General features: G+C 40.7%; 1 protein-coding gene across 11 annotated transcripts in view; it reads left to right on the top strand.

Moving 5' to 3' along the window:
• Positions 1 to 620: 620 nt before the first annotated feature.
• The window catches only part of LOC118364049 (myocyte-specific enhancer factor 2D homolog), a 72396-nt gene continuing 59157 nt past the window's right edge, over positions 621 to 13859 (top strand). For 4 of the 11 annotated variants that reach the window (XM_052489578.1, XM_052489581.1, XM_052489580.1 and 1 more), the window contains exon 1: positions 621 to 842. The gene's annotated coding sequence lies outside the window, so the exon portion shown is untranslated. The remainder of the gene's footprint in view (positions 843 to 13859) is intronic. The other 7 variants (XM_052489579.1, XM_052489582.1, XM_052489577.1 and 4 more) reach the window with 3 other exon arrangements.

Genomic DNA, 13859 nt, shown 5'->3' with positions numbered 1-13859 from the left:
GTTTCGCCCAGTGCGTACCGTACCCTTCAAGTCTCAGAAATCGAAGTGTCCAATTTTACCTCATTAGGTGATACGCATTTACAGGATTTGTATGCTACTTTCCGTAGGTTATGCTGTACCTATATGCTACTTTATAGAGCTTATGGATGCACTTTTTTTCCCAACAGCATATAGTCAAATAATAAGACTAAATGCAAGAGAAATGTATTGAGGGAAAACGTACACGTATAAGGTCAGATGATTGGCCACATTCAATAGCCGTACAAGAGGAAAGATAATATTTATTTGAGCTATTACGCTATAAGGCACTTAAGAAATCACTGGCATCACAATTGAAATGACACACTGCATTACTTCAAACGCTGTGCGTAAATTCAAGAAGTAAGACAATATTGGCAATGGCTATCATGATTCAAACAGAGACGTTCCTACTTACAGTAAAACAGAAGAGACGGAGGGATACACTCACACATGATCTCACCATTAGTCCTTCCTACTTCACGGATCACCTTCTACTAACTTCACGTTGACGAGTCAAATCCCCTGACTTCTCCAGTGATTGGTTAAACAACACGAATATCTCTTGCTTATTGGTCCGGCTAGTGTCAATCATGAAGCAGTGCCAATCAAGATAGATTGGGCAGCAGCAGCAACATTGTATCATTTGACAGAACTAAATAGTTACCTTGTACATCAAGAGGAACGCTTTTTCTAAATTTATACTGACGTCGACAGACAGCCTATTAACATAATCTTTATTCCTCAATCAACATTTTAAATACATAGTCATATATTTTTGAATCTCCGGTTTTACCAGACAGATGTGGATACAGTTCTACAGGGTAAGTCACTCTTCACAAGCTCGCTAACGTTACCCAGGTTAGCTACCTGCTAGTGAATGTGTTTGGTCAGTAACATTAGGCATCTGTTTACTTTGAATAACTTACATTTAACAACATGTTGCTTTCGAATGGCCACTTTCTGATGTCATTGAACTGAGGGCAACTCCAAGCAACCATAATTCGGTGTGGTGGTCGCGCGCTGTCTCGTGCTTTATTTTGAGTGTCAAGGGTAGACTACATGATGGAGAGTTTGCTTGCTGGTTTGTACATCTTGCAAACTAGGGCTTACTTTATGTCGCCTCAATGGTATGACACTAGCGTAGTTAATAAACGCGAATAATTGGTGATTGTATGGATGTAGGGATTATCTTCCTTCATGAGCGCAACAGTCGTGGTGACTGTTCACCAAGAGCTGTCAGAACGATTTATGAAAAGTGTCACCGATATTTTGACACGATTACTCTTCAATTCTATGAATTGATTTCACTTAAGTGAGTAGTATGAATTGTTAACTGCATACTTTATTCCTATTGAGAGGCTATTGTTGGTTGTTCATTCTTGGCAGACACGCAATTCGATGGTCTCTTTCTCCATCGGCAAGAGAGTTACAGCACAGCATAGCATAGCGCAAAGAGAGCATCAATGTGTCAGAAAAAAAGTAATTTAAGGAACCTTTGGTGTCAACGGAATGCGCATGTAAACCAACGTTAATGTTTTGCATCCATCAAATGGTAAACATTGCCTAAACACTTTTGACCTGACTGTATAAGAATTTGACGGCGCAAAAAATGGTTGCCTATGGTATAATTGCTGTTTTCTCAAGGGAAAAGTGTCAACAAACTATTGATTACTCCTAAAAATCCGGAATCCATTTTGCCTGTGAACGTGTTGGAGATGTGTGTAGACTAAATCTTCAGTGTAATTAGTGTGTTGTAATAGGAATTCTTTCCCAATATTCTTTGAGGGAGAAATTCTATTCTGTCAGGGAGAAATTATATTCTGTCAGTTTTTCCATTACCCTTGCATGTTGTTTTTACAGTAAAATAGGAAGTCTAGTTATTTTAATTAATGCTTTAATTAAACCTTAATATGTGACAGTTTAGTGTCTCACCTGTGGGATTAAATGTATTAATGTCTTTCCCCTCCCCTGTAAATGAGGGGCATAAACTGATGAGTGTTTCAGCTATGCATGCAGGTATAGTGCACGTTGTGATTCCAGTCAGTGTCACATGGCAGAGACAGGGTCCTTAGGGACACAGTCCAGATAGAGGTTCTCACCAGCCCTGGCAAGCCTCAGAGCAGTCAGAGACCGAGTAGGAGATTACAGGACAATGAGCTGTCCCCGTAAGGACATGTCCCTGTGTTTCCCGCTAAGGAGTACTTACAGGTAAGACAGGGAACAAATGACACTTTTCACCCTGATAAAAAGATAAAGGCTAATCTGTTTTCATCGTTGAGACAGTTTGGGTCAGGACCAGTGCCATGGACTGGGTATTCCAACCAATACAAAATAACTCTGCTGTCTCTGACATTGTCAAGATGTCAGAGCTAATGGGAGCTTTACACCCCTCCCCCTCACAGCTCCCCCTACCTTATCTATTCTCGTCTCTCTGGAAGACACTGGCTCTCATGAGTCTCCTGTGCTGGCCTCAATTTTGACATCATTAGAGGCTCCCGCCATCATTCCCACATGTGCCATAGGACACAGTAGGATGTCATGAAATAGTTTAAAGTGTTTAGGCATTGCAATTGGATGAATTGCACCCCCTTTATTTCTCCACACACACACACACACACACACACACACACACACACACACACACACACACACACACACACACACACACACACACACACACACACACACACACACACACACACACACACAGCCTAAATTGGCAGATTGAGTGTAAGTAGACTTTTACTTTGATGAGCCTAAAAACGACAAATAACTTTAAGGCTCAGCAAAGTAAAAGCCTTTTTTTGTGCCTGAGAAGCGTGACGACATCCTACTAGCCTCTGCCAGACTCTCTTACAAGTCTCTTACAGATTTTTACCTTGTCAGCTCGGGGATTCAATCTAGCAACCTTTCAGTTATTGGCCCAACGCTCTAACCACTAGTCTACCTGCCGCTCCTCCTTCTCTCCTATTTAATAATGGGCAACTCAAAAATGTAACTTAAGTTATATTAAAGGCAAATGGGTAACACTTTACATTAAGTTGGTCTTATACCTATGTAATAACTCTGTAATTACAGAAGTGAAAACATAATGTTTTTATGGCGCCCTCAGTATAGCCATACCACATGGTGGCTCCAGTCAAAAAAATAAGATTCCTCTTGTTAACTCAGTCTCCAAGGAATAACAGTCATCCTCTCATGCTGCAGTGACCTGCTTGACTGCAAACACAGATGGTCAGCTATAGTGCTCTTCAGACATCTCACATGTGGGCCATACAATTACTGTATTTTTATATGTGGTACGTGTGTGAATGTAAAATATTTGTTTTGGTGTGAGCAGCTATAGAGAGGGAATGACAGAGAGAGTAAGGATACTTGAGAAGGGATAGAAGTGGGGGTCTAGCAATCTATGGATTAGACTAAAGAGTGAGTGATCAGCATAGCCCTAAATCCTAAAGATGCCTGCTGCCCAGAACATTCTATTGGTTAAGGCCTTCTCTCCTCTAATTACAGGGTAATTTCAATTAAGCACTAATCTCTGGGACAATCAATGGTGTACTGGCCACCCCTTGCCTGACACAAATATTGATGTGATTTAATCACAGCCTAACCCTATGCCTGGACAGTTCAAGTTAAATGTCTGTCTGACCTCCCATGCACTGGCTTACAGCTGACCTCATGTTATCTCGCTCTATTGCGAAGGAAGATGTCTTATCTTCACTTCAGTCAGGTCAGATAAGTATAGGTCAGATAAGTATAGCCTCTGCTTATTGTCATGCCGAAGAACCCAATTGTTCCACCTGTAACAAACCATCAGCTTTGGAAAGAATGAGAGCATTTTAGTTATATCAAGTATAAAATACTGAGTGTGTGCTCTTGCTGTGTTTGTATCATGGCCTCTTTTTTTTGTGGTCTTTTATTCCAAAGCAGCTTTGCCCACTGCTTTTCCCACGCTGAGTGTTTAGAGCAGGAAGAACTCCGCTGCACAACAGGGTCCTGCCTTCTGCCATTATGGCTGTGATTCAATCATCACAGGGCCTCAATTTACACCAGCACACTGTAAGGGAAAGACATGTCACCCTCTCTCTTCGCTTAATGGAGCCACAAGCCAAAGGTGCTTAAAGCCAGATGACCTCTGCACAGAGAAAAGATCTATAGAGGTGTAATGTGTCTTGGCAACCTTTGTCTCCCAACCGTAACTCCAAGGATTAAAGCCCAGTGAGCTCTGCTTCTCCTTAGCTATAGGGCAGAAAACTCTTTACTAACCCAGGACTAATCTCTCCTCCAGCAAGCTCTTAATTACTGACCTCATGTAGAGCGATGGCCCAGTAACCGAAAGGTTGCTGGATAGAAATCACCGAGTTAGGTACAAATCTGTCATTCTGACCCTGAACAAGGCAGTTAGCCCACTGTTTCCTGGTAGGCCGTAATTGTAAATAAGAATTTGTTCTTCACTGGCTTGCCTAGTTAAATAAAGTTTTGAAATAAAAAATGAAATAATAATTGAGCCATCAGCAGCTGATTCAGGGGTTAAACATCAATTAAGGTAATGTGCAGAGAGGCACAGAGGAGAGAGGGCTCCAGTCCAGAGGGCAGGGAGGTCGACTAGGCCCTAGGGTCCCTGAAGAAAAGGGGGCCAGTGGAGGGGATACTGTGGGAGAAGTGGAGATGTGAAGTGCCCGCTTGGGGTTGAGTGATTTGGACCATGGAGTGGAACAGGTTGACGGTGATAATGAGATTCTCTACCGATCAGTGGTAATAGAACATGAAAAACGGTTCGGTACTAGAATTTTTGTTACTTTCGTTTCTTCTGTCAAACATGTTTCACGTCGTCTACTGATTGAGAGAGGATTAAGTCTATCAGCGCAGCCAATGTCCCCTTATAGCACGAGAGCACCATGCATGCTCCACTTACTCATTGCTAGCTTTAGCCTGTCCTGAGGAACCACTGTTCTAACTGGTAGTCTGGGCTGCATCACCACTCGTGTTGCACAGAAGTTAACACACTTTAATAAAGCAACACGTCATGTAGAAATGTTGAAACGGTTCATTACTGGTTGCAAAACAATGTCCATTACAGTCTAGAGCACTTTACAATGCAAGATGATGATACCGGCATCTTCCAGTTTTGTAGGCTAACTTTCCTTGCTAGCTTACAGTTGTAGCTAACATCAATTCACTTACCTAGTACCTTGTTTGTGATAATATGCAAACCATAATGCAAAAAGCAGATTTTAGCTAGTAGCATTTTAGCTAAAGACTTATGCTAGCCGTCTAGTCTGTTTATAAATGTGCAATAACCATAAAAAGCACAATTTATATGAGGAGTTGGCAACTCGTTCTCATTCTGAGAAATAAGTTAGGTCACTTGATTTCAACTTCTGAACAAAGTGGAGGGGCTAGCATGCTGTCCAAAATGGTTGGAGACGGACAGAAGGGTGTGTTCGTAACAATTCAACTGTTCTACCTTGTTAGCTAGCAGATAGATTCAAGTTGGCTAAACATAAAATATAAAGATTAGATGGCTACTCACTATAGATAGGGCTGGGAATTGCCAGGGACCTTACGATTTTATCACGATACTTAGGTGGCGATACGATATCTATTGCGACTCACAATTTTATATTTATTGCAATTTAATACTGTGATTTTATTGCGATTTTGATGTTCCAATCATATTGTTTTGACCAGTTATATAAATAAAAGTGCTGGAAACAAATTGGCTTTCTATTTAACATTTAGATAGAGAACGAGCTATGAAGGGAAAATACTGTAGTTTTGGTGCAGGTACAGCCAACTAGCACAAAATAATATAGCTAAATTGTCAATACGATATATTGTCAAATAATATCCCGATATGTAACTGTATTGATTTGTCTCCACTCCCATCACTAACTCACTAGCACCTGGGCTTGTGCTTGAGAGATTGTTTATGAGACCTGTGTTAATTTTCTATAATGCCTGCTACAAGAAGGTAGTCATTATTAGTGAATGTGCGTTATGCGTGGTTCTAGTTAAATCTAACAAAAAGGGCATTTTCATAGACAGACTTGAATGCCAGATCAGTGATTATAAGTTCCAAATGGAAGGTGAACATATTTATTCTGTATCCCCACGAAATCAGCCAAAACAAGCTCAATAATTCAATGCATACACACACTCATTGAATATGATTCACCTGTATTGTGACTTGGCCTAGGCTACATCTTCATTTACACAATTTAGCAATAGACTAGAGATTTACCATTTAAAATAAATGTTTACTATTATGTGGTTAAACAAACAAAGTAAAAAATAAAAAAGTTAAATGTAATGATATTGAACTCAAAAGGTATGGATCAAGTGCCATTCTGTTACTTTGGCTAATATGCCTATTTTTTTACGTATCATTTTGGTATAGAGTATCGTGATTCTAAAACTGGTATCGGTATCAAAGTCAAAATTCTCGTATTGTGAGTGGTAACGGCCTGGTACAGTTGAGGTCTGATGGAGTAGAGTCTTATTCTAATTACCAACGCGTGGTTCTTGGCATACCCCCAATCTAAAGGCAAAGTAGAGAGGATTGACATATTCTCAACAAGATTGTAGGTAGTCTATTTGAAGCTCCCATTTTGCATATTTTACTGCCCTTCAGATTTGATTCCCAACCACCTTTCTTTGGTCATTTTGAATAAACAGAGGTGATTGAATGTTATGAAATAACCTGACTACCAGTGAGAAACAGCTGAAATCCTCTCATATTATTTAAAAATATTTTATTTGACTTGAAACGACTGTTTGTTCTCTAGTGAAAGTTCAAACACCTTCGACCTGAGCATGTAGAACTTCGCACCAGTTAATTGGGTACAAGGATGCAATGTTTCAAACAGCTCCAACACACCAAAGACTAATCTCATGAGCATTTGAATCTGTTACATCCGTTCTCTGAACTAAAAAACTATGAGAACTGACTGGTGTCACTCTGGAAAAACGAGGTCCCTGAAACGAGTTGGTTGATTTTGTGTGACCACCGGTGTCAGTTTACAGCAAAAATAGCAGCTGCTCGCCTCTTGAAGGGGAAGTTAGGTTCCACATCTCTGCTTGTTAGAATTCAACCATAGACTTAAAGCCGTGAATGGTATAGCGATTAGCGTTCCATTGTACTGCCGGTCATAAAAGCAAACCAATGATTCCCGATTGATTTAATATACTGTAGCATTCATCAATTCTCACTGGAGCCATTAGTCTACTATAACTAAAATAACATTTCCTTTCCTTTCACAGCTCTAAATGGTCACTCTTGATCCTTGTTGTTGTAACAGCATTAGTAAGCATGTTAACATCTCGCTTTGATTAGATGGACTCCGAAAGATGAAGAGATCTTCCGTGGTTCTTGTAAGGGCAGCTAAATTCACTGAAATGACCCATCTTAACAGTTCTTCAAAAGTTGGTTTATCATCAGATACCATTGTCTTGTGATTGGTTTGCTCACCATGTTTCTATATGTATGTCAAGCATGCATCAGGTTATAGCTATCAGTGATCAATGTTTTGTAAAAAATATAGCTGAAGAGAAAAAGATACTCTGCTCAGAGCACTACATTTATCCAATCCGCCTCTAAAGACTGCTTTAAATATACAGCTTTGGAGAAAAACATTGAAATCTGGGTTGACCTCCTTTTGGCTAGTAGGTAGAAACAGATGAATAAATCAAAATGGTGAATGCACGTAACATGTATTTTTATCTGGGATTATGGAATCTGTAGGAGTATATTAAAACTCCCTCATTCCGTTCCATGGCGGTGTCCATATCCTTTTGTTTTCATTCTTCTTCTCTACCACTCAGTAGTGTTGCCAGAGGCTTTATCCAGATGAAGTTGAATTTCCCTCCTTAATATACTCTTTGCGAATAGAAAGGGTAATCTTGCATAATGCCAATCGAATGGGCTTTTTGGGGGTCTTTGGTGGGATCGAGACATCACAACACATTTAGGCTAAATGCAACACATATGCAAGATTATCATTAACAAATGAGTCTGGGATGAGCAGGGATGAGCAGGGATTCGGAACACAAAGTGTTACACTACACCATACAGGGGCCAGCGTGACCTTGACTGTGGTGTCAATTTAATTACATTTCTGTTCATTCAGTTCAAATCAGGCAAGCTTTTTTTCTGTCATTTTCTACATAAAAGATCTCAAAGAAACAAGGTAATGGGAACAGTATTTAGAAAGTCTACTGAGTCGAGCACAAATGGTTCATAACTAACCTGAACCAGTGTGTTCAGGTAATGTTAGATTTAATGTAAGGAGAGAGGACGTTGGATCAGGTTCAGCAACCGCCAGTGAACTGTATTTAAACAGAGTATTGGATGAGGCCTTTGGGAAAACCAACCCGTGTTCTTTGGAAAATGCAGCTGAATCCATTGGACAATGTGAAAACTTCAAGTACAGTGGGAAGGTCTGTCATTGTTACAAGAGTTCAAAAGCCTCCAGGAGAGAGACACAAGTAGAAATGAAGAGACTTCCACAGCTGTAGAGAAATATAATAATCCAAACTTTGAGACTGAAAGAGAAAAGGAGCGAGTGAGACCAAGCACCAGCTATGCCACTGTGGTGACGGGGTTACCGTGGTGCGAGAGCAGGGGCTGGCCATCACTTCGGCACAGCTGAAACGGCAAGTGCCCGAGCTGAAACACTACACCTCCGCCTCACACACTCCTCTCTCCTTCTTCTTCTCTCCCTCTTTCCCTTTGATCTCAAGTCCTGCCATTACTTGCTCTTCATCCTTTCCAAACTCCCCTCCCATCTTGTTCCCCCCCAAACCTGTGTCTTGCACTTGTTATGTCACTGACTTACGGCAAATGTTGTAAATTGTGCCCTCAATTGAATGTATATCACCCTTTCCTCACTGCGGCGTGATATAGTTTTATGGTTGTACAGATGTGGTACAGTAGTGGGGCCATCTGCACAGGGCTCATTGAGTTAGCCGTGCGCTCCATGCAGGGTGTGTTAGGTTACGTTGGGAGGGAAAATGGCTGGCTTTTTCCTCTTCTCTTGTGAAGCAGCCATTACCCAGAGTTGGGAATGGTTCCAGCGAGTCAGGGAGAGGGCGAGAGTAAAAAATCCCCTCTCCACCCTTCCAAAGTGACACACTTTCCATTGTGTGTGTGTGTGTGTGTGTGTGTGTGTGTGTGTGCGTGCATGGGTGCTGGTCTGGTACTGATCCCCAGCAGCAATCTGAGTAGTGTGGACAACAACTGGGAAGGGCAATCTGATGTTACCATGGAACAAGTGTTGAAATGGCAGACAACTGCATGTCATACAGCCTTTGGACCACTGAAATACAGTCTATAATTAGGTTTACATGCAACCTTTTTATGCGAGTAAAGTACATGTCGGATAAAAAATGTCATGACATGCCTGATGGAATTTGTTGGTCAAATTTCCAAATGTAGACCAAACAAAATATGCTAGACAAGGTGGGATCAGTTTGTGTCTGTAAAATTAAATATGCTTGAAATGGCGGTGGCAAGTCTGTGAGGTCCTCCGACTACGACTTGGGAAAGCATGCAGTTTATTAGTCTACAGATTAAACAAATTATGATGACCTTCACAGGATGGTGAAAGTGCACAGTGATGAGCTTGATGCACCTTTCCAATACATATCCAGGTTCTTATTCTGATGACATGGTGATCGATGTTTGGCTGCCGTATGACAAATAAAATAATCTTGCTCTTTTGTCCATAATAATCTCTTCATGTGGGCTATACCCACACTGTGTCTGTGAGCTGTTGGCTTAGACATACATGCCAATACCAGAGTGGGCTATATAGCAATGCAGGTGGTCAGTTAGTTTGCCATGGGGAAAATGCAGTGACATTCTAGATAGTGTATTTTTGTCACAATTTCTAACCGACAGCCTCACCGTTCCTCTCCATGTATTAGATAACATTTCATTTCAGCGTGTTTGCTGACTGACTCGTCCTCACCTCTCTCTCTCTCCCAGGCCTCTTATGCTCTTCATCCCACACAGTCATATGTGCACACACAGAGACCTCTATCCACTGAGACACACACACACACACACACACACACACACACACACACACACACACACACACACACACACACACACACACACACACACACACACACACACACACACACACACACACACACACACACACACACACACACACACACACACACTCTCTCTAACACTCACGCTATGTGTTTACAAGTCAGCTTCCATGTGCGCTTTGGCCTCGACACTCAAAGTGCATCTTAACCACTCCTTCCTCTGGAGGAGTCTGGCAATTGTTTATATAATTGAAATGGTTATCATATTACAGCTAAAAGCCAACAGACTAATATCCTTCAGAAAGAAAGAGAAATAGAGAGAAGCATGGAGAGGAAGAAAATAAGTGGGAGAAAATGTAAGAGATTCAGCAAGGATAGATGGATGGAGAGATTGGAGGGTGAGAAGTTAAGTGACAAGAGTGAGGAAAAGTGTTCTGCTCTATTTTGCACACACCGCAAGAATACCCAAATCCTAAAAATATTTTTTTTTTACCCCATGGTTGGTTTTCCCATCCAATCCAAAGAAGTGATGTGCTTTCAAATCCCCTCTCTTCTAGAGCTTTAGCCTTTTACAAACTGTCTACTTGTCCTAAATATGAAGACAGCATTCCCTCACAATTCAACTATCACCAGTCTTTCACTCAGTCTGTCACCCTTGAGACTCTGTGATCACAGCTCCCTGTAAGAAGAGCGCTGCAACCACTGGTAGTTTAACTGCAGCCCGAGGCCCCTTCAGCTGCTTTGACCTTCTACCACTACCTGTAAAACTGACATCTTGCTGCAATTCATTTTCATTGTGTGTGTCAGTCTAGTATACTCATGAGAAGGTTAAGAACATCTGACTTGTATACTTTTTTAATGATTGTATTATTTTTAATAATTGAAAGCAAAAATGTAATACAAAATAGGGCATCATGTAACATAATGTCTACAGATTACATAAAAACATTGAGAAATTATTCCGGATTAAAACTGTAGTAACACTGAGGACATCCGTAAGGGAAGCAGCAAAGGAGCTTAGCTGTTTTGCTTGTGCCATAGTTCTAGTCGACACCAGAGTAGCATGTGTTGACGCTCTCACATACTGTACACAGTGCCCACACACTGAGCCGCGTGGTCAAACCAAGCCTCTCCAACACATGCTGTCAGGTCATAAAACTATTTTTTTAAAGGGACAGAGAATAGGTGGGTTGGAGATGGAGAGGTCAACTGAGTTGGACGGGTGGTTACTGGCATGTATGTCTGTCTGTCTGTCTGTCTGTCTGTCTGTCTGTCTGTCTGTCTGTCTGTCTGTCTGTGTGTGCGGCTCAGAGGATTTATGGAGCTGGGGACTAAGAGGAGAGGAAGGGGGTTATAAAGGGTCCCCTCTGACCCACCTGTAGCCTGTCAGCTGTTGTAAGCCTGTTAAAACGTCAGCTGTTTCTGAGATGTGTGTGTGTGTGTTAGATGGTGGATAAGGAAGGGAGGAGTTTTTGTGGAGGCCTCTCCACACCACTGTGTACATCAAACGTCTCGTCGCCTGGGTGTCTGTGCACAACACAGCGCCACGTCTGCATTGTGTGCAATGACAGTTGGGCCATGTCACGCCGTGCTATGCCGAGTAGCTCATATACCCCCCAGTCTTATTTTCCCATAGGGTCAGCTGTTAGGGTCAGCTGCCTCCATCTTAAATGCCCAAGTAATCATCTAGCACAGCTCTTGTGCACACCAGTCCATGATGCTCTGAAGGACAGACTTCTGGACCCAATATGAAAAAGGTTTACTGAAAAAGCACAGGTTGGCTCTTCTGTTAAATCCTATCTTGAATCTTATAGGACAATACATTCCCTTTGACTGTAATGGCTAGAAATAGCCATTCAGGTTGGGCGGTATCCAGATTTTCACATCTTCATACCGTCCTACTCTCACCCCGAGATTTACGGTGTTACAGGCATAGTGCACAAGAGGGCACCAAAAAACACGAAAAAGCCCATTGGGCGTCTACCAGAATGCTAGCAAAATAAGCACAAGTAATGGCGATTTTCCATGAAGGCTGCTAGCTAAATTTGCTAATGAGCGAAAATGAAAATAAACAAATTGCAAAGACAGGCAAATCAGCTCATAAAGAGATGCATATATATATATATATATATATATATTTATATTTATTTGCAATTTGTTTATTTTCATTTATATATGTGTATGTATGTATGTATGTATGTATGTATGTATGTATGTATGTATGTATGTATGTATGTATGTATGTATGTATGTATGTATGTATGTATGTATGTATGTATGTATGTATGTATGTATGTATGTATGTATGTATGTAGGAGCTACCGAATGTCATTTTTGGTGAGTTTGGACATTTTACAAGCGAATGTGAAGAAGAGACATTGTGCAAATGAATAATGTTTTGATGCATGCTTGTCTGAAGGAAGAACAGTACTGTCTCTCAAGCAGCATGTCTACACACTGTGTCTGTCTGGAGTCGCTAGGGCAACGGGCCTGCCTGCTCAGGGAAGAGGGGGCAGGAGCAGACAGGTCACGAATGGAGAGGATAAAAAAACGCAAGGAAATAAAGATTGTTTTATTTGATTTATTTAACCTTTTATTTGATTTATTTAACCTTTTATTTAACAAGGCAAGTCAGTTAAGAATAAATTCTTATTTTAAGATGGCAGATGTACAAATAACTTATCCAAAGGGCTTTGACTTCTCAAACACGGCAGAAAGATAAAATAATATGATGCCTGGTCACCTTATTAATTCAGCCACTTATTTACATAACAAGTTCAAATTAAAGGTCGTGTTAAAGCATAATTCTGCATTTTCCTCGCAGGAAAAAAATATAACGCATAAATATCATGCTGCATTTTGTAAATGTTGATCTAAAATGTTTCTCGTTGTAATTTCTGCTAGCCATCAGACAAATTTTGTGCTTCAGTTGCACTTCTTAACTTGGATGACAATTCACAGATGGGCATTTTATCAGCAGACAGCGCCCTGACTGATGTGTAGCCAACCAATTTTTCTCTAGTGAAATGCAAGATTATCTTTAAGCAAAACATTAGGAAATGTATTGACAACATTCTTTATATGATAGGCCTAAACATTACAAAAATGATGGCCATGCATTGTTTTGGCAAAAATACATTAGCTTTTTCATTGTAAGCTCGTTTACTTGTGTGGCTGCCAGCCAAATAGCTTTGCACTTCTGTTGTCATCTGATGAAAATGAAGCTATTTTCTGCTGAATGTGTTGCACTAATACATTTTCTGTGGAGGAAAACTATAGATGCACGTCCCTGATCACTCTATTAAAGTTTTAAAAAAACACTGACTTTCAATATAAAACACAACCCCTATCAATACACAGCTGGACTCACCTGCTCCCGCTTTCTCCAGTTGTGCTACTTACAAACTCATAACTGGCTCAACTGTTCTGGGGACCTAAGGTAAGCTTTATAAAATAAAATGATGTGAAAGGTAAAATGAAGAACGCGACCTGCTTTATCTCCTAAAACATTGCACACGTTGACTGCAGGTATTTACAAAAAAAAATGCTACAAATATTAAAATCTATTGAAAAACTTAAAAGAAATTGTTTTTCAACGATATTGAAGAACCATCCTGTGGCTATTTCCAAATACCCCAGTATAAGGTATACCGCACAAACCTAATACCCATCACCATAGATTCAAATGTGGACTCGGGAGCCTTTCTTGTTTTCGTCACTTTTTTTATCCAGTGATCATATTTAATCTCAAGGCTGTAGTAGATTTCATACAGATA

Source organism: Oncorhynchus keta, chromosome 31, assembly GCF_023373465.1.
Source record: "Oncorhynchus keta strain PuntledgeMale-10-30-2019 chromosome 31, Oket_V2, whole genome shotgun sequence".
NCBI lineage: Eukaryota > Metazoa > Chordata > Actinopteri > Salmoniformes > Salmonidae > Oncorhynchus > Oncorhynchus keta.
The sequence above is the reverse complement of the archived record's forward strand: the minus strand, read 5'-3'. Positions and strand labels throughout refer to the sequence as shown.